General features: G+C 42.2%; 1 protein-coding gene and 1 long non-coding RNA gene across 11 annotated transcripts in view; one reads left to right on the plus strand and one right to left on the minus strand.

Annotated features, from left to right (window-relative positions):
* The window catches only part of PROX1 (prospero homeobox 1), a 56,802-nt gene extending 47,271 nt beyond the window's left edge, over positions 1-9,531 (minus strand). For 5 of the 10 annotated variants that reach the window (XM_075127091.1, XM_075127090.1, XM_075127088.1 and 2 more), the window contains exon 1: positions 6,251-6,698. The gene's annotated coding sequence lies outside the window, so the exon portion shown is untranslated. Of the gene's footprint in view, positions 1-4,200; positions 4,693-4,731; positions 5,935-5,954; positions 6,070-6,250; positions 6,699-9,324 lie in introns of those variants that run through there. The other 5 variants (XM_075127085.1, XM_075127083.1, XM_075127086.1 and 2 more) reach the window with 5 other exon arrangements.
* Positions 1-24,667, plus strand: part of LOC125634947 (uncharacterized) — a 193,325-nt gene that overhangs the window by 131,258 nt on the left and 37,400 nt on the right. Inside the window, exon 5 of the long non-coding RNA XR_007356092.2 lies at positions 21,999-22,126. This is a non-coding gene — a long non-coding RNA (uncharacterized LOC125634947). The remainder of the gene's footprint in view (positions 1-21,998; positions 22,127-24,667) is intronic.

Genomic DNA, 24,667 nt, shown 5'->3' on the forward strand with positions numbered 1-24,667 from the left:
ATTACTCACATAGCAAGATTCTATTCGATGCAAGTGAGCGTGGCAGAATCAGGTCCTGATTGGAGGGGCATTTATGAAGGACTCCATCCTGCTTCCATCAAAGTCAATGGCAAAATGCCCATTAACTGCAAAGGGGACAGGAACAGGACCTGACATTCCAGGCCTTCTTATTGACAGTTAGACTGGAGCTGAAAGGTGATTTTCATACATGAAAAGCCAAATTCTCTGCTGGTGAGAATGGATGACTCCACTCAAGTCACCGGGTGGCATTCATCTACACCAGAGGAGAATATTGGCCCAATAAGAAACAGGGAGAACGTTTACATTTCTCTTTAAAGTTTTAAAGAATTTGCAAGCTACATGAAATAGCAGCAAGGAAATGTTAAGAGCTTTTGCCTCTGTATGTAAAATATCCCACAGGCATTTTAGCTTCAAAATAATCATCACCAAGAGAAAAAAATTAACTGTACCATGTGCTTTTCCTTCCATTGGTGTATAGTGAAATTATGCTTGATTAAAATCCAACAATAAATTCCCAGACTCAGATCAAAATCTAATGTCAAGTTTTGTGTTTTATGCGCTTCCTAGCGGATTCTGGGCATCTGAACAGAGCTTCTGTCTCTCTTTCCCAATCCCAACCAAGGACGTACACAAAGAGGGCCTGCTGTATCCTTGAGGCAGTGACTCAGGAAATAGGTTGGCTGAAACAGGTCATAGGGTCATCGCTACGCATCCTTCCTCCTGAGCTTCCATTTTCCTCTCCCACAAACCATGCATTAACAACTGCTTACCAGCTCACTTCTACCACCATGAGGGAAATCAGTTTTCCCTTAACATATTGGAGGTGCTCTGGAATGTGGCACCCTTTTTCTCTCCCATTCTTATTGGAGGCTGAGGGTGCTTCTCTCACCCTGTGCAATAAACATTTCTGGGTTGCTCCTGGTATTCAATAAAGCCTATGGGGCTTCTGTCTTAAGATGTGCACTATTCTCAGTCTAAATAATGAGAAATACTTCTACTTTATCCATTGAATTATATCGGCTCATATCCTTGGCTTAAAGGGGCCAAAATGAGTTCATGTCCAGAGGAAAATAGAACACAATGGATAGCAGAATGCAAAATCCAATTCAGCAAGAATGTGTTTGTTGGATGTGACACAGATATTAAAAGAAGACTTTAATACTGGAAAGAAAAAATATTCCTACTTTGTCTGCATATTTCATCAGCACTATATTTCCTACATACATGGTTATGTCTGTGTACACCCATTCAGGAATATATATTTAGAAAATTACCTACTATAAGCCATATTTTTATGTAAATTTTTTTAAAAGAAAAGGCAATTCTTCAATTCTTTAATTTAAAATCATTAAGGTTTACTTTGTATTGTGGGTCACTTTTGACATTTCCTCTCTGCCAAGTGTATTTTTCATTATATTAACCCTAAACACATATGTAGCTCCATGTAGGGGCCCGATCCTGTCAGGTGCTGACCCCCTCCTGCAAGATAGCGAACATTCTCCGTTTCCATGGACTTCAATGTGAAATAAGGTGATCAGCACCTCTCTGAATCCATCTGATAGAGTATCTTATATTATTCTACCTACCTTTAAAAATTCTCATTACAAGAAGTTTAAGAATAGATCTGTAATAATGGTCAATTTCTGAATAATGTAACATCCACAAGACATGTATATAATCAATATCCATTTACATGATTAGGTACAAACCAATATAACATAAATTTGCAAACAGCTTTCTTTCCAGACATCTCAAGGATTCATTGTCCTAAAATCTATTAATACTGTCTGTAGAATGGGGTATGATGTCAGGTATTTTGCTGTAGTTGTTAGAAAGAAATAATTTATACAATATCTAGTTTGATAATTCATATTAGATAGAATAGATATTCTAGATTATACATTGGATACTAGATACCTGTTATAGTTTAATCCAGGAAAACTTCTCTATAAAGTTTAGTAAGTCTGACAAGCTTATTTAAAGTTGAATAGCTGTGAAGGAATCTGTACTGACAATTAAAGCCTTTGGTACTCAATTGATACGAAATAACCAACTGGAATAACAGTACCAAAGCTCTGAATATGAAGTATACTCACTGAGGAATTCCAGGGGAACATCATCCTGCAAAGCTGAAAATTGTTCATTCTCTCTTTTTATCAGCCAACTACTATCTTTGCTCAGGTGTTTGCAAGTTTGTTCTCTGCTTATTATGGTAATGCACCTAAGAAATTGAACATGTTCTTGATAATAGGGACATTCAAAACTTTAAAACAAAAGAGTTATACTGGACATGATTTTGGCAGAATAAGCCAGGGCATGTTAGATAAAAGCGATTTCAGATAGTCGTGTCCCCCACACACGAAAAGATAGATAAATCTGAAGAACATATTACATTTCTATATCATGAATCTGTTTTGGTGCTAAAAATCACTCTACTGCACTACTGAGAAGTACAAAGTGACAAATTCTTTTGTGTAAAATTAATAATTGTTCCTTAGCAATAGTGGTTTTCTGCTAACTTTTGGAATGGTTTTCATGGATATTTTCAAATAGAATTCTTGACAAAGCGGGTCACCTTATCTCCTTTAGCTGAGATGCTGTTATGGAGGAATTTTAAACAGAATAGAAATAATTAACAACTCTGGGTGCACTAATAGCTCCTTTATTAGGATTCCTCCACACCAAAAAGTAAAAAATTTAAATTAATTAACTTTGAAGCTACCTGAGCTAGTCTATCTTAAAACAGAAATACAATCCCCCTTTAAGAACATGGACATGTAGGGCCCAATCCAGCCCATCCTCAGCAACTCCTGTGAAGTACTGAGCATCCTCAACTCCCATTGACTGTCATGGGAATTGAGGTTACTTGACACGTCTCAGGTGGTACTCAGCATCTTACTGGTTCAGGCCTTCACTGTTCTGAGGAGAAACATATCCTGTGGTCATGAATCTGCAGGTTGCATTGTTTAGATAAACAGTTTATCCAACTGAGAAAGATAACAAGCCTACCCGTGGTACAAAAATGTCACTATTGTTCTCCTTACAAACCAGTTTTATGTTCTTCATGAGCAGTTAAACAATTATTAAAGTCCACATGGAATCCATGCATGCACAAAGCTGTAAGATTCACAAGATTCCTCCTGTAAACTCAACTCAGGCTAGCCTAGATATCTTCTCCAAATTACATTATGCAGTTAAATCAGAATGTTTGAATCAAATAGTCAATACAGTATACTTAGGGATAGAATAAATCCTGATTTGAGGAATATAACTTGCAATATTCTTTAATTCTGCAACTAAACACAAATAAGGCATCCCTTTCAAATCTGATTGTGCTTATGATTATTTAGTTTGCTAACGGATCATAAAAAATCATAATGTACATTAAAAGGCCTCCTTAGCTTTTGACCTGTAGAAAAGTAAATTGTATACAGATAGCGTCATTCATAGACTGCTATATGATTTGCAGCATAATTTAATAAGGAACTGGTAACAAAAGTATATATATTGTATCTTTTTATTGTAGTTCAACTCAGTAACCTGTTAGCACTCAAGTGTCTACTTTTGAGTATTTATAAATATTTTAGCTATTAGAGGTAAGCTTTGGAAGAAAAGCACGTGAAATAAACCCTAAAATGGGTGTCAATGGCAGTAAACTTTATATGCTTGGTAACAGATTATAAAAAAACTGCAAGCATAAGACCTAAAGGACATGTGCCACATGCAAATTTACATGCAAGAAATCTACCTTAGTGTAATTCATTTTACATTCTGTCAGACTTGTCAGGGTGACAGAAGTAACAAACCTTTGACATTTTTACATGTAATAGTTAAATTACTATATTTCTAAAATCCTCTGTTAACCTATTAGGCAATATTAGCTCTTCTCTTATAGGGTAGTATATGTGTATGTGTGTACAGTGTTTGTGGGAAAGTATACACACATATTCACGTACTGTACATAAACCTAATACATTGGAGATACACTACTGTTCATAGCAAGAAATACAAAATGCCCATTGTACGCATTTGGAATCTGTGCCAAACTTAGTACACTTTCCCCAACTTTTACTCAATATTCAAAGGATTCTCTAGCCTGCAAACATTGTTCACTACCATGTACAGTTTATATGACTGACAAATCATGCTTTATTGAGATATTAATCTGCGCGTCCCTACCTATTCTTTCTCGAAATGGAGAAGATATGCATAGTATGTAGAACGCAGACAGCTTAATTCTGGTCTCAGGTATGATTTCTGTCCATTTTAGAGGCAGACATCTTTGGATTTTTTAAAGCCTAAATACATTACCCAAGATCTCTCTGCCTACATGACAGACATCAAATACAAGGAAAGCAGAAGACAGAAGAAGTTAGGCTGACAAGATGCATGAAGTTAGACTACCAACTTTCAAAAAATAATCACTTAGATGTGTCCTGTGCCTCTTTTGAAACAGACTTTAAACAACCTGCTCTGTACTCTTTATCAATATTCTCCAGGCCCCTAAAGATTTCCCAGGGCAAGGTTTAAACCAAACATAACACTCTCCTCTCCTCCCTCCCCCCACACACCCCAGGTCTTAGCCACTGAAGCAGACTGTCCTGGCTAACAAAGCATCATAAATTCATAAAGTTCGCAGTAACAGTCGTTGCGCTGAGGATCTGCAGTGAGCGAGAGAAACTTGCACCTGTCTTTCTTGACACAACACACCTGTCTGGCACTGCCCATGCGCATTTCGATGCGGCTCTCAGTACCTTTCGCTGTGGAAAAGAAAGAAGGGGGCGACCGCCTCCTCTTAAGAGCCCATCGGGGCTGCCAGACCAGCTTCACAGGCAGAGTTCTCGAGCAAACTGGTGCTCGACGGCTGCTTTGCAACCGGGAAACGTGCACGGACTCCTTTCTGCTCCTCCTGCCAAGATTTCCAGTCCCCACATCCCCACCTGCCGTGCAATTCTGCCTGAGACAGACTCCCCCCGATTCCAGCCTGCACTCTCCCTACCGACTCTAACTTTCTCTTAACTTACAAAGACCCCCTCCAGCAAACGCCGTCTGAGCAGGAAGCCCATTTCTCAGCTCCCCAAAGAGACAAACGCTTTCCACGCGGAGTTTGTGCCCAAACTGTACACATAATCCACACCTAGCGATTAAGCCCACTGTCCAAACAAGGCTTCACATTTTAAGATTTACTCTTCAAACGTTCCCCCCTTTCAAGACTTAGCTAAACTTAAAGCACACCTCTGTCCCTTTCCCCCTTCTACAAGGGCTAGTACAGACCCATTCAGAAAGAACCGTTTCCTCGTGCATTTTCACTCAATTTACACACATGGCAAAAGTGGTTTTGGTCAGTCATCAGATTAAAAAAAAAACAAAAAACAACACATCTCCAGCAACAGGAAAAAAAATTCCCTTTCAAAGAAAAGTGCCCACATCCCTAACCCCTCTGCAGATCACTAATAACCTTATCCCTAAACTTGCATATAATATATTCTCATGCGCTCGCTCGATCACATTTTTTGTACATTTCCACAATTCTCAATTCGTCCCACCCTTTGGAATGAAAAGTAATAATCATGAAAAAGCCCCTGCCCTGCCCGGCTCGGGTTAAAAAAAAAACAAAAAAACGGAGAAGTAGAGACATGCAAATGACAAGCAAATTGGAACAGACAAAAAGAAAGGCAGCTATAATAAACAAGACAAAGAGGAGGCTCATAGGAGCAGACTAGGAGTTTAAAAAGGGGGGGATGGGAAGAGGGAAAAAGGGGAAGCTCAGTACAACAAAAAGAAGTAAAATACTCCCCGCATTTTCCATCCCCAGCAAAGTGCCCTCCAACCACACACAAAAATAAAACGAGAAGAGTCAACAAAGGTGGCAGAAATGGAGACAAGCAGAGAAGAGACAAGCAATATCACCCCACAACAACCAGGTCACTTACTCTGTCGGACTGGGCAGGCTAGAGTGATGGTTCCATTGAAGCGTTGGGGGTAACAAATCGCTACTCCTTTAGTTATTGGATTATTGTTATTATTCATTTAACAAAGTCATTGCAATCCCCCCCCCCCCATCCACCCCCTCCCGGAAAAAGCAGCACACATTTGACACCGGTGATCAGTATTTTGCTGGGGATTATTTGGTATCATCTAACCAGCCCATGCAAGTGCTGGAGGAAAAGCTTTTTTTTTTTTTTTTAAAGAGGAAGGAGGTGAAGGGGGGGGGAGAGAGAATACTTACTCAGTGCAAAAGCGATGGAAGTGATTTTTTTGTTTGTTTGTTTTTTGTTTTTGGTGCCGGTGGAAAGAGAGAGGAAAACAGAGAGAGAGCCCGATAGCTTGCTGATGATGAATATTATAATTGGACAAGGGAGGGCGAGTGTGTGTGTGAGAAAGAGAATGAGTGAGTGAGTGTGCAGGGGAGAGAGAGATAGAGAGAGTGTGTGTGTGAGAGAGAGAGAGAGGTGGGGGGAGGGAAGAGCTCGTTTGCGCCGCACTCCTCTCCCTGGCTGTAATTGTCTATTATTTCTGCCGGCAGCAGAGCAGCCTCGCTCAGCTGAGGGCTCCGCACCACAACAAGATTTACTTTAAGACACAGCTGAAGGAAACAGGAAGACTACACGTCACAGTCTGAATGACGTGAGCCAGGCCAAGCGCCCAATCGGGAGGCTCCTTCGGATTGAAGGGGGGACAGTGAACCGAGAACTTGGGGGGGGGGGGGAAAGAGCGGTGGGGGAGAAAGAGGAGGAGAAACTGGATCCCTTCCCCAGCCCCCCACCCAGTGCTGCAGGGAAGGAGACTTTATCACCTAATCTGGGGCTTCCACTGAGAGAGCCATCTGCGAGCTGCAGCAGCTAAGAGCGGCACTTGATCTACTTCTGAATCTTGCCACTCACTCCAGGTCCTGCGGTGCATGGCAGATCAGTTACCTAACGAGCAGCAAAAGCTCGTCTGGGTGATGTTACTTGCACAGCAAAAGCTGCACCGCGGTTACAGATAAGTAAATGAAAGGAGACACCCTACCTCAGCTATTTAGTGATTTGGGGGCGGGGGTATTTCAAGAGAAAGTACCTTTAAAAAAAAACAACAAAAAACTGAAATAGAGAAAAGTCTTCAGCAAAGTGAGGAGTGCTGACCAAGGTACCCCACCGTTATTCACTAAGATTTTAGATTTTTTTTTCTTCCCGCAATTCTAGCAGACTGGGGCGGGGGGGACGACTTGTACAAGTTGAAAGCCAATCTGCCCGTGTTCCAGGGCTATCATTGCTGTGACTGTTTAGGAAGTGGTGGCTAATCATCTCTGGCAGCATCATATACTAACTAGAGCAATAGTAGTATTAAAAAAAAAAAAGCCAAAGCACAACAGATATAAGGCAAATTTCCTGCAACTCAGACACAACAACCCAAACCAGTTACTGTGTCGGAATGCCTGTCTGGATACAGCATTTAAATACTTTTTGATGCACTGGTTACAACCTTTAAAAAATTAGTTATTTCAAAACTTCTTATTAATCTTAAATACAAGGTGTAAAGAGGATTCACTTTCTATTGAATGTGAGGCTGCAACTTTAAGTGAACCCGACATTTAACGTACCCCTTGTGAGGCAGAAAATAAACGAGCAAAAAAGAGCATCAGGTCGCACTGTGTCCAAACAAATGGCTTTTAATGAACAAGATTAGTTGCTTCTCACTTTTATTTACTATGGACTTCTCTGGCTCAGACATAATAAAAGCATGCACCAAAAGTTCAGTTCAACTTAAATCTATACCCTAGTTAACTGAACACCGAGTGAACTGTGTACCCTGCTCTACATCAGTGGGAGGGGGGGAATAAAGTATTTTCCCAATATCTCTGGAATGTGATCAGATCAAAGAGTGCGGTCAGGTTTTACACCAGTTAGCGCAGATTTACGACGTGTGCTAACAGTAAAGACACAGCCATGTTCATTCTCGGGCATGTTAATTTCTATAAAACAATCATCCCCCCGTTTGAAACGGATGATGTTGAAGTTTGCTTTAAAAAATATGTTAGGCATACACACCGCGGGAAAAGAGGGAATAACAAACATTTGGGAGGAAAAGTCAGAGCAGACAGGTTAAACCGCTTTGAGAAAGGTAAGAACAGTGTTTAATCTGTGTGAAAATAAATATCCGTCTCTTGATTTATGTATTTGTTGATATATTAACTGACTTCTCTGCTTCATCGTATTGCTAAAACAGTTGCCAAATAGATAGATGCCCACACCGCAGTCCGTGGGGGTTAGCATTTTGGGTCTCTTAAGATCCCCCGTTCAGTTAACGGACCTAAATGTCCTATTTAGGGATATTTTCAAGGTCAGCCAGGCTAATTTCTGGGGACTGTGTGACTTTTATATTTGGTTCACTCTTTGTTCTTATTTTCTGCATCACGCATCAAACAAATTTTAAACAAAGTAGCCCGGGCACTCGCAACTCAAAACACAGGCGTGAGTTGAAGAAAAGAGAGAGAGCTAAACTTCTCAAACCCTGCGCCAGGAGGGTGTGAAAGAAAGCAGAACAACAAGTGGATTCTCGGGGGCCAAGGACTGACGGGCACTTCAGCCCAGACGGGGCTGGGTTGCTCCCTGAGCGCAGTGCCGGGGAAGTTTGTGGACCCGCTGCTTGGGGAAGTTCTGGGGACCAGCCAATGCAAGCAGCGGAGGGTGAGTGCAGCAAGCCTGGTGCTCTGATCCCGGCCGCCCGTGCGTGCAAACCCCGGCTGCCACGCCAGCAGCTCCCAGTGTAAAACCCGCGCCTCCCCTCCCTTCGAGGGCAGACCTGCCGTACAGTGCCTCGCCCTCTGCTCTGCCGGCTACGTTATGCGGCGACGCAGGGATCTCTCCCCCTTGCCCCCCACACCTCCCCCCAGGATCTGTCTCATTAAAGGAGAGCCGCCGCTTCCAGCCTTGACACGTGGATTTCTGCTGCGGCTCGCTGACCTGTCACCAGCCATATACATATAATGTGGGTGGCTGAAATGTTACAACCCCCGTCTCTATTTAGGCTGCAGCCCTCCCTCTCTCTTTCTCCAAAGAGAAACCTCCCGAATATCTGATCCCACTCCCCCCTCTGGTTTCTGGTGCGTTAGGTGACGCAGAAGAGTCAGCCATCAGTTATGGGACAACACGGACACTCAATCCACGCTCTCCGGTGCTGTGTGTCTCCCCCCTTCCATTATTTCACAGAGTGAACACAAGTTTAGAAGCCTTTCCGGCCACCGAACTGTTTAAAACCGGCGCAGCATTGAAAATGACAAGGTGCTGAATGCTCCTTGGGCTTTGAAACCGGCTGCCTCACCTTTGTTCCAAGGGCTAGAGGTACTGTCGCTATTTACCCTCCACGTAGACGCATAAAGGCGATTGCTCCATTCTCTGCTCCTGGTTTTGTTTGCTTGCTTGTTTCTTTACATCCCATTGGAAAACAAACCAGAAAGTCACAGTCAACTCCCATTACTAATAAGCTTCGTGTCCAGCTAAGAAGCTGTCACTCTGCGGGCAGGCTGTCAGCTCAGGGGGTTCCTAGCCATAGACGCCCATGGAACAGCCAACCAACCTGGACTGGTTCGGAAGCGACATGCCACAAGATCAGTAACCGTGGCAGCTGCAGGAATTCCCTAGTGGGAACCCAACTGCTTATGCCCCTCTGAAGTGATGTTTGTTTAACGAACAGCTTAAATGTAAACAGAAATGATCGCTTAATATCACTTGGAATAAACATGTAACATAGCGCTCAGGGAGCAAAGAGAAAACGCAAAGAGGCCTCTCGCTAAATCATTCCGTCTTCTTCCCCCTCCTCCCGCCAAAGTCATGAATCACGAGAAAATACAACAGATAAAAAGCCCCTAATTACAGCTCACCACATTGCTGTATTGTAGAGTGGACTCATCATTTAGTAGATAGCATACTATTCCAGGATGAAAAAAGGGAAAACTTTTATCATTAAAATGTAATATTATCCGAAACTGATCCATTAGCCAGCCTCGGCTTCGCCTCCGGCACCAAACTTTCCAATATCAAGATATTAACAGATGGTGGTAACCACATGGTGAGATGTTGCTTCGAGAATCCATAATTTCACTCAGGCCTAAAGGACTGCATCCCATACAGCCAACGTGTAGTCTGTATTGGCCCTTCTACTTCTCCTTCGGCTTCTATTTCAAGATTCGTGGTTTTCCCTTATATATATATATATATATATATATATATATATATATATATATATATATATATATTACAGCTCTTAAGAAGCTTTTATTTTTTAATAAAAATAGTTCTTGGGGGTGACTGAAGAGTTCCAAATATTTGTGCTACCCGACGTTACCATTTACCCCTCTTTTTCCTTGTGCAATTGAGTATTTCACTAAATAGAGATGAAACACAAACAAATACTAGGGGCCAACCTTTCCGTGGAAGGATTTACTGAAAGGGAGAGGCTAGAAGGTGAGTGCATTTGTCTGCATATCTCAGTGCAATAGTGCAACAAGACTCAAACTGGAATGCAATTACTTGACACTTAAAAAAACAAGTAATCTTTTCTTTTAGGCGTGGGCATAAATCGCTTGGTGAAATGTAATTTGCCCCTAACCGCTAACAAACAGGTTTGTAGGAGCAGCAGCGACCTGAGGTGCTGGCTAAGCGAATAACGAGAGGAGGAAGTTGCATTACAAACTGTTACTGAGGCAAAACTCTCCAGACCAGAAAGTTTCGGATTAGACCTAATAAAAGTGGAGGCACTTGCTTCCCATCTATGAGTGATGTTCCTGTTCCGAATAGCGCCCGGAACGAGGAATTTAGGATGTTTTCATCTCACACCACACATTCCTTTCTTGGCAGAGTTTGGAAATCAGCGGCGGTGGCAGCGTGGCTACAGGATCTTCAGCAGAGGGCAGCCGCCACAGCAATGGCTCCTCCTTTGCCTTTCCTCTTCCTGAACCCGTCCTTCTGGATATTCAGCCAGGGTCAGATGCAGCCACTGCACTCAAGGGCACCCGTTCCGTGAACTTCAGCGGGAGAAGGATCGAGCCCTGAGCCGATCTCTGTTGGTCCCCAGATGGCTTTCCACCAGTCATGTCATTTGTGGTGCCTTCTCCTCCGTATGCTCATCCCATTCCCTCCTTCGGAGAAATGTCACTCGCTCCACAGAAGAAGTGGGAAAGCAGGCGCCACAAACGGCAGCATGAAAGGGGCGCCCCTCTCCATATCTCACACGTGGAGTATTATTTCCACATCACCCCTAACCCAGGAGGCAAGAGCTCCACCGTTGTACTCTGTGCCAATCCCATATACAAGTTCCAGGCTTTAACTTCTTGTTTTAAAAAAAATAAGGGAAAGCCTGCTACTGTTTCCACAAATTAGTCTCTTTCTCCCCCTCCCATTTGGTTGGCCCGTGGGGTTTTGTTGCTGCAGAAAGTCTGATGGCCGTTGGAGATAGGTGCTCAGACAAGAAGTAATAGAATAATGAAATGAAAGTCTAAATTAGATGTCAAATCCTCACTCCATAGAGTAGATCTAAGGGCTGATCATGAACGAGCTTTCTGATCATCTTTATGTTAAATCTGAGATGGAACTGAGCCTGACCCAAACATCTTTGCTTTGATACCTTTTCTTCCTTAAATCAAGATTACAGCTCTCGGTGGACACATTTTCCATGTGACTTGTGCCAGGTAACAGAAGTAACATGCGGCTTCTTCATCCGTTTTATCTCGCACACTCCTCACTGAGATACTGGACTGGGGGTGGGTGGGAAAAGGACCTGATTAAGTGAAGGAGTTGGAGGGCTTTGTGTTTGCTAGCGAAGATCAAATACTATGCGAGCTAAAGCCCTGATTTACATTATTTTAAGTTAGACCTTTAAAAAAGGATTGCAATGTTGAGAGATGTTAGAATTCTATTTTCCAGCATTTTGCAAGATACTCTATGCCATTCATCATACAAAATAAACAAATAAATAAAAATCAAACATGGCTTTACTGGATATTCCATCGTGCCAGATGTTCCCCCCAATTCACCATTACTGAAATGCCTTTTATAGCAGTTTAAAAAATCGGGGGTCTCTCTGGTTGGTGAGCTATCTAATCTAATCTAATCTAATCTAATCTGTCTAGCTGAGGGACTGCACTCAAGAATGCTAATACTTACTCCCGTAAATGTAGGCGGTGACATGGGGAGTCTATTAAACAGGGTAATTCCTCCAAAGAGCTGTAGCGTTAACGTACTTACACATTTTGTCCCACAAACACTGGCTCCCCTTGCCACATGTGCTTGGTGATATTTTATTGCAGAGAAGTGTCATTTAAAAAGAAAGAAGGGGGACGGGGCAAGCTACCCAAACAAGGAGGATTCACAAGAAGTTCTTGATAATGAAAGTTAAGGAACTAAGAGTAGCGATGTGCATTTACCTTTTAGGAAAAGTTTTTTTCTTCTTCTAAAGGTGATGGTATTAAAAATGCTTTAATAATCAGGTTTTAAGTATTTTCTGATGCATGACGGAACGTAGCAAAATATCCATAAGAATCCTGATTTATTCTCGACATAAATAAATCGAATTTAAATGGTTGGCCTTCCCCCCTGCTTTTCTTTATGATCTCTCCTTGTGGTTTCGTTGCCCTTCTCCCCCTTCCAAGCCCCACGCTCAGGGGTCCTGCTCTTTCACTTCCAACACAGCAACAATTCCAGATTGACAACCGGACCCTAGGGAACTATACAGTTAGAGCCCGATCCTGCAGAGTGACTTACAGGGAGCTTTCCCTTAGAGAGGAATGCAAGGCAAGACGGGATCAAGGGTTTGCAAATAAGACTACACGAGGCGAAGAAAAGTAATCAGTCCGAATTAACATTCAACATAATTGTGTATAGGTACAATCAACCCTATCATTTCTTGACTTCATGCATTCTGCTGGGATACAGAGGGGACTCAGAGAGAGCAGTCTTACACGTTGGGGGGCGGGGGTGTGTGTGTCTGATTCTGCAGTCTTTGGGCAGGCAAAACGCCCAGGGCAGTCAGTCGACCTTTTGGTTGGAGGACTGAGAAGGCAGCTTCTGCAGTGGTGGAAAATAAACACCCTTTCTCACTGCAGACTTAGAGGGAAAACGATCCCCCTCCCCACCCAAAATAAGTGGTAAACAGGTGGGAAATAATAATACATTTTAATGAATGATAATGTCACATAGGCTTATGCTATTAATCTTAAGTAATACTCATGTTACCCTGTGCTTGGAGAATCATAGGAAGCCAGGAACAAATGTACAGCTAAAGGCCACTCACCGAAGGGGAGTGAGAGGCATATATTACAAAGAAAGATTTGTGTTCGGTTCCCCCTCCCCGCCCCCCCAACACTGACTCCTTGTGCCTGGGTGACATATTTTGTCTTCCCTTGTAGCTTTGAGTGCTGCAGGGGCTTTGGAACAAGGGTGCAGAAGTGTGTGAGACAGCAGAGGGAGATAGGCTAAATTTGGCAGGTGAATGACTCTCTTGAATTCTTTCCTTTTTTTAAAGACTCTTGAGGATGCCTAGAGTAGAAACATTTTGCAAGTGGGGCTATGGGTGACCTCGCTCCAGCCCTGCACCTTGCAACTTCCTCTCTCTTGTGCAGCCCTGAACAGTGGCGCATCGATAAGCATGCCTGTAATTAAATGCGCGGCTCTCCACTCTCCAGGCCTCTCTGGCACTGAACTCCCCTCGCTCTTTTTAGTCGTATCAGAGAAAAGGCTGCGGCCTCAGCTAACGCAGGCGCCTGTGCCGGACTCGGCAGCAAAAAAAAATAAAAAAAAAATCCCCAACCCCTCCAAAAAACTAGATCCCCCCCACCCCCGAGCCGCACAAATCAGGGCAGGAAGGGGAGTAGGAGGTCCCTGGGCCAGCAGCTGTCTGGCCACGTGGAGTATGGCAGGTTTTCGCGTTGAATCAGTGCCCCTTGGGGCCACGTGTGTCGCCCTTACCTCCAAGCACCAGCTGCAGCGGCTTCGTCTCATTGGCAAGGAAGGGGACATGCTGCTTCTGCTCCGTCCCTTGAGCGCATCCCCCAACCCCAGAGCAACTGCAAGTGCAGTTCCTCTTAGCGTGTGAAACAGATTCCAGTCTATGGGCCACTTTCCCGGTTTGGTTGATGGTGATTCACTGAAGCAGTGACACTCTGCTTATTTCCTGAGCGATATGGAAGTTGGAACTCAATAAACACTCATCCCAAGCCACAGCCATAGAGTTTGCACCTAAAGTATGGGTACGTGCAGATCTTTTGGGTCCCCCCCCCAACCTGTTACAGAGATAGAACCGATTCACAAAGGTCAGAACCAGAGCTCAAATTTCCCTAAAATGAGGTTTGTCAGATCTGAGGTTTCAGGTCAGCTGAGAAATTAGGACCCCCCCAGGATTTAAACTTCCCCCAAATTCTGCACCCTCTCTGAAAATAGTGATGTTTATTCCAAGGTGACAGCTTTGCACAGTGACACGTTTCTTTCTTGGGTGGGGTGGGGTGGGGGGGAATGGCAGAAGAAAACTTCAGAAATATGTTCAGGACCATTGTTGACTCTTCCATTCAGTTGTACTAAAACAACGAAATAGAAAATGATAAAGAAATGATTTTAAAAGGGCCTTTTCTTTAATCATTTTCCTTGTTGCATCCCTTCAGCAACCCAACAGATGACCCTGGGGCTGAGAATGTTGAACAATTTTTACCTTCCTCTTCTGAACTGGGGTGCACCTTCTAGTATACAAAAAACAAGAACAACAAAAGTTAGAAATCTGTCTATTTATGATGGTAATCTCTGATCATTTAGGGCCTGATTCTGCTCTTACTTACACTGCTGTAAATCAGGAGTAACTCCACTGAACCCAATGGAACTACACCAGTTTGTGTGTGAGACAACAGCGTCCCTAATATCTGTAACCATTAAATTTAGAGTCTGTGTCTACACCACTTGCCCTAACCCTCCCTACAAAAAACCAAACAAACAAACAAAAAAAAAACAACCCCAACCAAACAAAAAAACCTTTAGGAACAAAATACCTTCAATTAGGAGAGTAAATATCATCTAGGTGGTTCAGCAAAAGGCAGTTCAATTCATGGATCTTGTATTGATGGAAATAGAATTGTTAAAAAAAAAACCCACTCCAGAGGAGAGAAAGTGAACTAAACTAATCCTATTAAACGCGGTAGCATGTTTCTGTGGAGCGCACAGAGAGATTAAGCACAGGAAAAGGGATAAGTGCTGCTTCAGTTTCACTAAACTAATGTGACAACTTGTCATTGGAAATCTTTGCAGCTTGTTAGCAGATGACTAGCTGATTCAGATATGTTTTCTACCATTTCCTTTATGTCTGGGGGTGGTGTTTTTTCTTTCCAGTTCCTTTCTTATACATACTGCTTTATTTTGTTTTTTAATCCTTCCTGTATCCTTCAAGTCAAAACATTTAACTTGCTTTAATCAATATTTTATTTTGAAGATGTCCCTTGACCTTTTATTTGTGCAAATTAACCTTCATGGGCACCTCATTCATTCATTAACCTCAGCTGGATTGCATATCCCCTGTACATGGCATTTGGGGTATGACTTTTGTGTAAGACCTCCCAGATATTACCATGAGTGTGTATAGTAATAAAAATAAGTTTATGGTGTGGTTTTAAAAACCTTGGCCCAGATTTTTCTTTCTTTCTTTCTTTCTTTCTTTCTTTCTTTCTTTCTTTCTTTCTTTCTTTCTTTCTTTCTTTCTTTCTTTCACTAGATTAAGAAAGAAACAGTATAGTAGCCCTTGCCAGTTTCCATGTCATGGCTATATGTATGTAAGGGCTGAACAAAATAGCTAAGCTGGGAGATATTTTAGAGTCAGTAATTTCTTTTCCAAAGCAGGTGTCCAATTTGTTTGAAAACTGTGCTGCCTTCTTTCTTTCTTTCTTTCTTTCTTTCTTTCTTTCTTTCTTTCTTTCTTTCTTTCTTTCTTTCTTTCATCACCCCTACTTCTCTCCTCCTCCCTCCCCTCTCTCTTCCCCCCCTCCCCATTAAAGGCGTGCTTGTTGAGTAAATGGAAAAAAAACATTTGACAACATTAAAGGAAGACTGTTTAGAAAAGGAAGGCCCTGCTGAGGTGTAGAGGAAGCCTGTTTATTAACACTGGACACCTCTTATCTGAGGCAGCTCCAGATGGATCTCCCCTTGGTAATTCCTACTCTGTGCCAAGCAGGGTTAAGCAGGGTAATCACCTTGACGTGCGTTGGTGATCACTAGGGGATCTTCGGCTTCTTCAGAAAGAACTTGCAGCTTGTTTTCATTTCATTTTCTTTTCTTTTGTTTTTTCCCTTCCCAGGATCTCCGGACTCGTCTATGGCGGGGATCTTTGCACAACGATGTAGCCATGACATCAGTGTATCTGATGCAGTGTAGATATGCTAGTATGAAGTGGAGCATATCCCAGTTTGAAGTTGCACCCGTGAACACCCTGCTTTACACCCATGGAGTGCACCCCACTGGGTATTTGCAGAAGTGTAGCTACGTAGTTGCAAAGATCCCTAACACAGACACAAGCTGTCAGTAACTATGGAGGAGGAAAGGCAAGGGGAGAAAGCTAGAACTCAGAGCAAAAAGGCACGTGGGAAGATTTACCTTTGTGGTTGTAAATTGCTCACTTCTGGGATAGGGCCAAGTTTTGATTGAGAGAGAAAATAATTCAAATCTGTCAATAATTAACTGTCACAGAATTAATGCTATCTCAACAAATTGGCACTTGGTAACACCTCAAGTTCAGACTTTTCATGGGAAAAGATTGATTGAGTGGCACTGGCCATTAAATTTACCTACCCATCAAGCGTGGTTTAACATCCTGCTCATTCTAAACATTGCATGCCTGACACATTTACCATAATCCATATTTTTGGGAGAGTATTTTTTAAGATTAGCCATTTGCACTTTTCCAATTCCTGAAATGCAGCATTATTATAATGCATGTACAGATGAACAATATGGACTAGATTTTCTCCTGCACTGAGGTCTGCTAAATGAGACAACTGTGGCCAACAACTATTGGTTATGGATTCCTGATTCAGAAGCTGTCATGATCCTGATCCTGACATAAATTAGAACAACCATGGGGCTGCTTGGATTTCCAACAGTTGGTTAGGGTCCCTCAGGGACCATACACCAGCTGTAAATTGGTGGAGTAAAGTTATATACTCTACCTCAACCACTCCCTGCTCTTACATGACCTTTCCATCTCCTGACATGCCATCTCTCCCCTTATGCTGGGGTGGTTGGGAAGATTGGAACAGGAGTGGGCACTGTTGGCTTTATCCCATGGATAGTTCTCTCCCACCAGGAGAGTCTTGGCCAGGCAGCTGTGTCCAGATTCTGATCTCATCTGACCCTATAACCTTATTTGGCCTTGCAACCAGATTTCACCAGGGCCTATGAGGAAGAATATGTTTTTAACAGTATTACAATGCTCAGTTTTTATTATTTTCTCTCCCTCTCTCTTTAAAAATCATTCTATAATAATAGAGGTGGTGCTGGTATCCAGTGAGTAATCAGCATCTTGTTAATACTTTCACACATTACAGAAGTAGCAAGTTCTGGCCTTATTATTGGAATGCCATGCCACACTGACTCTTACTTTTCCATTTTAAAATTGTAAGTGAATGGTCAGTGTGGACCAGATCCAGTGGAGCTCCACTGAATTACAGCAGCTGATGGTATTCAATACTTGTGAAAAGAAAAGGAGGACTTGTGGCGCCTTAGAGACTAACAAATTTATTTGAGCATAAGCTTTCGTGAGCTACAGCTCATTTCTTTGGATGCATTCAGTAGAAAATACAGTGGGGAGGTTTATATACATAGAGAACATGAAACAATGGGTGTTACCATACACACTGTAACGAGAGTGATCACTTGTGAAAGTTGCTGGATTGACAGACCAGGAAACTGAAGTCCTGTGGTGTGTTACAGTAAACTACAGATGCTAGGAGTCCAGACTTCCTGATAATTTGTCACGCCAACATACCACAATCCTGCTTAAAAAGGATCCACCTCTTGGAGGTTAGAAGACAATTTGTGCTTGATACCCATTCATAAATCAAGTGCAAAACCATGCCCAATGTAGCTTTTGGTTCCTTCCCCACCATAAAGAAGACCTTGTGACTCTAGCTGATTTTGATTTTAGCTTTGATTTTTTAGCTTTAGCTTTCTAGCGTGGATTTGCCCTCAGTGTGAAGTTGGTAAAAACAGTCATTGTCTAGTGCCTAGTCTCCTGAAGGCATTTAAAAAAACATGTTTTAACCAAAGTATACCGTATCCACACTGTAGCCGAAACAGTGCTAGATGAAACAGATTTTAAATCACTATTTGGAAATAGTTTCATTATTTTCTCAGTCTGGTGATTCACGCAACTGGTGGCCAATCTGATTGGGCAAGCACCAGTGCACATTGGTCTGGTTATTAATCCAGATAAAACAAAGTCCCTGGATATTACCATCAAACAGCTTGTAGGTCCACATTACAACCCATTCAATGTTAACCTGTCCAGACTAGACATTAAGCAGGTGGCAGCTGTCAAATATTTGGATTAGCATCATAGACAGTGCTGGAGGATGCTAAAAAGATGCGATGTTCATATAGCAGCGGCTGTTGTCATGTTTCAGGCCTTCAGTATCTTCTGTGGGGATATCATGGCATCAGGCCTGCTACGAAGTTGTGGACCTATAGAGCCATGGTTATACCAACTCTGTTGTACGGACGTGACTGGTGGGCACTGAGAAAGCTGAAGAACACTGGATTGACATTTTCCATTTTCATCATTTCTGTCAACAGCTCCATATCAGTGGCAGGACAAGATCAGAAACTAGGGGATTCAAAGTTGAACCCAGCTACCACCTCCACCATCCCTCGTTCAGTTTCAGTGGCTTTCTTGGTGTGGGCATATTGGAAGACTATTTATTTAATAATGGTCTCTTCAGTCTAGCAGAGAAAGTATAACATGATCTATTTGCTGGACATTGAAGCTAGCCAAATTCAGGTTGGAAATAAGGACATTGTTAACAGTGAGAGTATCACAGACATGGGCGGTTGTGCCTAGTGGTGTGACTAGGAGTTAGGGCTGGTGGTCACAGCAGAAGTCATGCCTGGTGGTTAGAACAGAAGTCTGTAGCCAGGAGTCAGAGCCCAGAGTCACAGCTGGAATCAGGAGACAGGAGTTGGAGTCCAGGCTCAGAGCAAGGTGCCAGAGCGGAACGGTCAGAGCTGAAGTCAGAGGCCAAGAACTGGAGCCGAGGGTCAAAACTAGGTTACCCGGAGTGCAGCAAGGCTGGCCCAAGGCAGGAGCAGGGCTGGGTCCAAGGCAGGAAAAGGGCTTTAACAAGATTGGAACAAGGTGGGAGCAAGGCTGGGAACAAGCAGGCACAGAACCTATTACAGCTGTGAGCAAATGCTTTGAGCATTCGCTGTACTACTGCCGGGCTTAAGAGCTGGTCTGCTGACCCTCTCAGCCAATCAGGTGGTGTAGCCAGTCAGGCAGCCAACTACAAGCTAGCTGTGTTCGTAAGGTTGCACAGAGACTGGTACTGCTTCAACACCCTGATTCCTGTTGGTATAATTAACCCCTGGAACAATTTACGAAGGGTTATGGTAGATTCTCCATCACTGACCATTTTAAAATCAAGATTGGATGCTCTTCTAAGAGACACGCTCAAGCAATTATTTTGGGAAAGTTCTCTGGCTTGTGTTATACAGGAGGTCAGACTAGAACACCACAATGGTCCCTTCTGGCCTTGGAATTTGTGAATCTTTGAATCTATAGGAATGGAAGACCAACAAATTCCAAAGCCCGTGTCCCAAGGAATACCGCTACATGGCTAGTGATCACTTGGGCACCAAAAGCTTTGGTGGTGCAACAAGCTTGTAAACTGGATGTAAACTGAATATACAATCAGACCAGCTTAAGTGCCTTGCCAGAAACCAATCTGGGAGACTATCGATAAGATTTGTAAGGAGACCATGACACTTTGGGATTTGCCATGATAATGATTGGAAACTGTTTCCTACCTACCATGGCCTTTATTGTAATGTAGATGAGATGTTTGTGATGCAAACAGTTGTCCATTAGTAACTGAGCCCAACAGCTCATTTCACATAGGCCGCTGAGTAGCTGCCAGATGCAACAACTCTCTGTCATTTGTCCTGGACTGACTCACACGCTACTGCAGTGCCCTAAAGGTGAAAGGGTCAGACACCCACATAACCAGTACTGTAAGCCTCCCTGGGTTAGCCCCCATCTTAAATTTGTTGTGTAACTTTGTGACATTCTGTACCTTGGGGGAGCATGCTGTAACCCCCATATTCTTCATTTTCATATAATTGTGATCTTACGTATAAAGCGTGCTATGTAATGTATCAGGGGAAAGGCTATGATCTACTGAAAGTCATTTCTCTATCCATGTATGTATATCATTAATGCATAGGAAGTTACGAGAATTGTGTTGTATGGTGGTGACTAAAACATGCTGTAAGTTGGGGAAGCAGCCAGATATTAGCTCCCCAGAGGCAACAGCAAGGAAAGTAACCAACGCCTGGGCGGGGTGTCAAACAACCCATCAGCAGCCATTGTCCAGAAAGGGAGCTATAATACAATGACTCACCTGCATGAGGCCCCACCAGGGGAATTGCTCAACCTTGCCTGGAGAGACTCAGCAATGCCCTGCAGACATGCCTGGACTTGTGGTCCCCAAGCACACGGGCTGAGAGTGTAAAATAGTCAGAATGGACACATACTGGGCCCTTCTCCTGCCCCCACCTGTGCTGCAAGTTTGCTGACTTACAATCATGCCTATTGCTTTAATAAGACAATGATCTGTTTTATTTGTGACCTTTCAGCTTTGGGCTCATAGGGGCCAATCCTGAAAACTTCTGAAGACAAAATTTTTAAGATAGGCACCTAGTTGGATTTACAAAATAATTTAATGTAAATGGGTTTCCCATTGAAATCAATGGGAGTGAGGCACACAGGCACTTTTGAAAATCCCATTAGAAGCCTATTTGCATCTTAAGGCATCTAAGTACTTTTAAAAGTCTGTCCCTGAGTGCCCTCAGCTCCCACTGAAATAAATGGGAGTGGATGATGCTTGGCACGCTGCAGGATCAAGTCCAAAATAATTTTGGTGCCTTTTTCTGGAAGAGGAATAGTTTTCTGACATCAGGGTCTAATGGCATTTATGATAACTTCATAATTTCAGAGTATCAAGTTATTGAATTCTAAGAACGATCAGACTTACTTGATAGTGCTGTTTAGTTGCCCCCACAACAGAAATATGCTGTTTTATCTCCTAAGAGATTCTTGAGGAAGAAAATTCAATCTGTAGCAACGAGTAAGTTATTTTCCTCTCAAGGCATATTGATTTAAATATTGACTTCACTGTTGGAGGGTTATTTCACTCCGCATTCCAGATATGCATAGTTAAGTGACAAGTATTTAATGTACCAATAAAAATGTGATTTCTGGCACAGTAATCTTATCTGTACAATTCTGACTTTTTAAATTCCAAAGTAGCCTTGCTTCCTAAAATAACTTATTTTTGTCTGAATCTGAATCCACTTTGCTCAATGTAAATGGGTTTCTTCCACGTTAAAAAGTAAACAAACATTAAAACCCACTTACAAAACTACTTTGTACTACCTGCTAGCTTCTTTTATGTTCTTCAGTAGGGAATTTATATTCTGGAAGACAGAAGTCCTTTATTTAATAACAGAAAAGGTAATGCCACGGGACCTGCTGCAATTTGTCATAAATCCAAATTGAGAGTTCTCTGGGACAGGGAATGCCTCTTTATTCTTGTTTATACAGTGGCTCTCACTTGGGATTCCTGACTTCGATTAAGTCTTCTACGAATAATAATAATAATAATAATAATAATAATAATAATAATAATTAATTAATATAATATATCACATGCCGCTGAACAGCAAACTAAAGCTAGTTATTATTATTTTATTTTCTAGTTGTACCTAGGAGTCCCAGTCGTGGACCATGACCCCTTTGTGCTGGGCACTGTACAAATACAAAACAAAAAGATGGACCCTGCCCCAAAGAGCTTACTGCCTGTCTCATTGGAGTGTTGTCTTCATTAGTAAGTGAATATTATCGAAATGTCTCATGTGTTCTAAATTTCCCGTTTTATGTGCACACAACCCTAGCCTACCAGCCCCAGGAGCCAATTTTATTTGTACAATTGTTCCTAGCAAATTCTTTTTTAGATGTTGACAAATAGGGCCCTCCCCCAACCTCTCTTCATCCCACACCCCTCTCCTTCAAGTAGCAGGCTTCTGTGGGTACGTCTATACTGGAATAAAGGACACAACGCACGGCTTTTGCTGGCCAGGGTCAGCTGACTCAGGCTCATGTAGATCAGAATGTGGGGCTAAAAATTGTTGTATAGACATTCCCCTTAAGCAGGGTCCCAGAGCTCAGGCTCCAACCTGAGTCCAAATGTCTACACAGCAATTTTACAGTCCCACAGCCCAACCCCATGAGCCTGAGTCTGCTGACCTGGGCCAGCCGTTTGTGTTTGGTAGGTTGTGTAGATGTACCCTATGTGTCCTGCAGCAGGAGGCCTCTGGTGGTAATCTGAAAACTCTCTGTCCCTTCCATTTCTTGTTCAAAATGAGTCAGATTTTTTTTTTGGCTGGAAGGGGAGTGGGGGGGGGCAAATACCCCCAAATCAATTCTCAGATCTTCCTGGAAATCCTGGAACCTGCCCTGTGCCTAGTAGTGCGATTGGAGGGGCAGGAGCAAGTGACATTTCAGGGAGGAGTTGCATGCAAAAGATTATTGCCCAGGCCTGCCCAAAAATGCCAAGGCCAGCTTTGCCTGTGTTGTTTTGGTGTTAGTGTTGCCAGCGACTGTTGCCAAAAAAGCACTGGAGTACGTGTGCCCAGAGACAGGTCCTGTTCCCCTTAAAAATGTGTTGTAGTTAAACTTACACACAGAGGGCTCAATTCACATTTTGTGCCAGCTCCTGGCCCCTCAGGACAGTACGTACATTTGGATGGGGGTGCAGTAACATGACCTGCTTGAGACTTCAGTTCAACTAGAGGGGCAAACCACCAAGTCAATATGTTAATAGAGCACCTCTCCCAGATAGTGTCTGCTTGCAGGGGTTCTTGAGTCCAGACTGGAATTTAAAGCTGCCCCATCTTGAAAGAAACCCTGGGGGGAATAGAGATTCATGGCCAATACGGACACTTCCCCTGAGGTGACTCCACAGCAGGCACAAGGAGTAGAATTGTGGAAATGAATTTGTCCCAAATGAATTTGTTAGAGATTGTCTAATTTATTTATATTTATTTAATTTCACCTTTAAGCAAGAAATTAGCCTTTCTCTCTGCACGCATTTTAATTGAAATCTTGATCTAAACAAATGTGCTCTCTTTATTAACCCCAGCAGTGTAATTTTTCATTGTAAGACTGATTCAGAGGAAACGGTGTCACTAAAACAGACACACAACCCAAGAAAAAATGACAGCTTTCCTCAATCAGTTCCTTTCATGACCTTGATTTGAACCTTAATCCGTTTTAACTATGTTTTTTTTATTAGCCATTCAGACTTTGAGGTGATGCTAATTTTCCTGTTTTTAAACTATCAGTTTTAATGTAACTAATCAAGGTTGGTGTATGTTATTTTGGCTACGATTTCTAATAATTACTGTTTTTTTAAGTATTTGCTTTCTGCATATATCTGTCAAAATGCTACATATGTGAATACCGTGCTGTTTCTGTCACATTGTACATAAAACTCTTCTTTTTATTTATAACAAAATAACCATGAAAAATATTATTATATGAAGACTACCAACCTGATCTTCTAATCTTTACTCATATGAGCAATCTTTTCCTTCAAGTAATGCCATTAAAATCAAGGAATACTAAAGAGAGGAAGGCTTTTCAGGATCAGACCCTATCTGAAGTGTCTGGAATAGAGAATAAATATATACTTAAATCTGTCCTCTAAATATTATAAAATATTGTAGCTGATGACTAGTACTTTTCTTTGCCTATGGCATTAAAGAACAGATTGTGTTACTATGCTTATCTCTACCTTTACAAACAAATACACCAGAAAAATATGTTGAGTAGAAAAAACAGTGCTCATTATCAAATGCTTAATTAGATTTACTACAGGTTTTTGTACTTTTTGGCATAAACTTCAAAACAGATTGCTGCATGGTTATTCTTGGAATTCTTTACAGTGTAAAGGAAGCATCTATGTATCTACAATATGTATTGATCTATAGATCTAATGCAATAGTATGTTGCTATTATTATTGTAATTATAATTATTTTATTTGCATTATGGTAGCATCTAAGGGCCCTAACCAAGATCAGGACCCTGTTGTGAGAAGTACAACATACATATAAATAGTAAGAGAATGTCCCTACCCCAAACTGTTAATTAAAAACACTGCACAGCTATGATCTTTAAAGCTTGGCACATTTGATTAGATTTTCATTGAAACTTACAGATTTGATCCAGTATTTTGAGGACATGTACACGTGTGTCCTAGTGGTTGGAGGGGGTGGGCAGCTGTGAGCTCTATCACATGCCCTGTAGTTATAGGTGTCATTGGAACAATACCAAGAGAACAAACTTTGTAATTGTTCCATGGGCTAA

Source organism: Caretta caretta, chromosome 3 (genome assembly GCF_965140235.1).
Source record: "Caretta caretta isolate rCarCar2 chromosome 3, rCarCar1.hap1, whole genome shotgun sequence".
NCBI classification, from domain to species: domain Eukaryota; kingdom Metazoa; phylum Chordata; order Testudines; family Cheloniidae; genus Caretta; species Caretta caretta.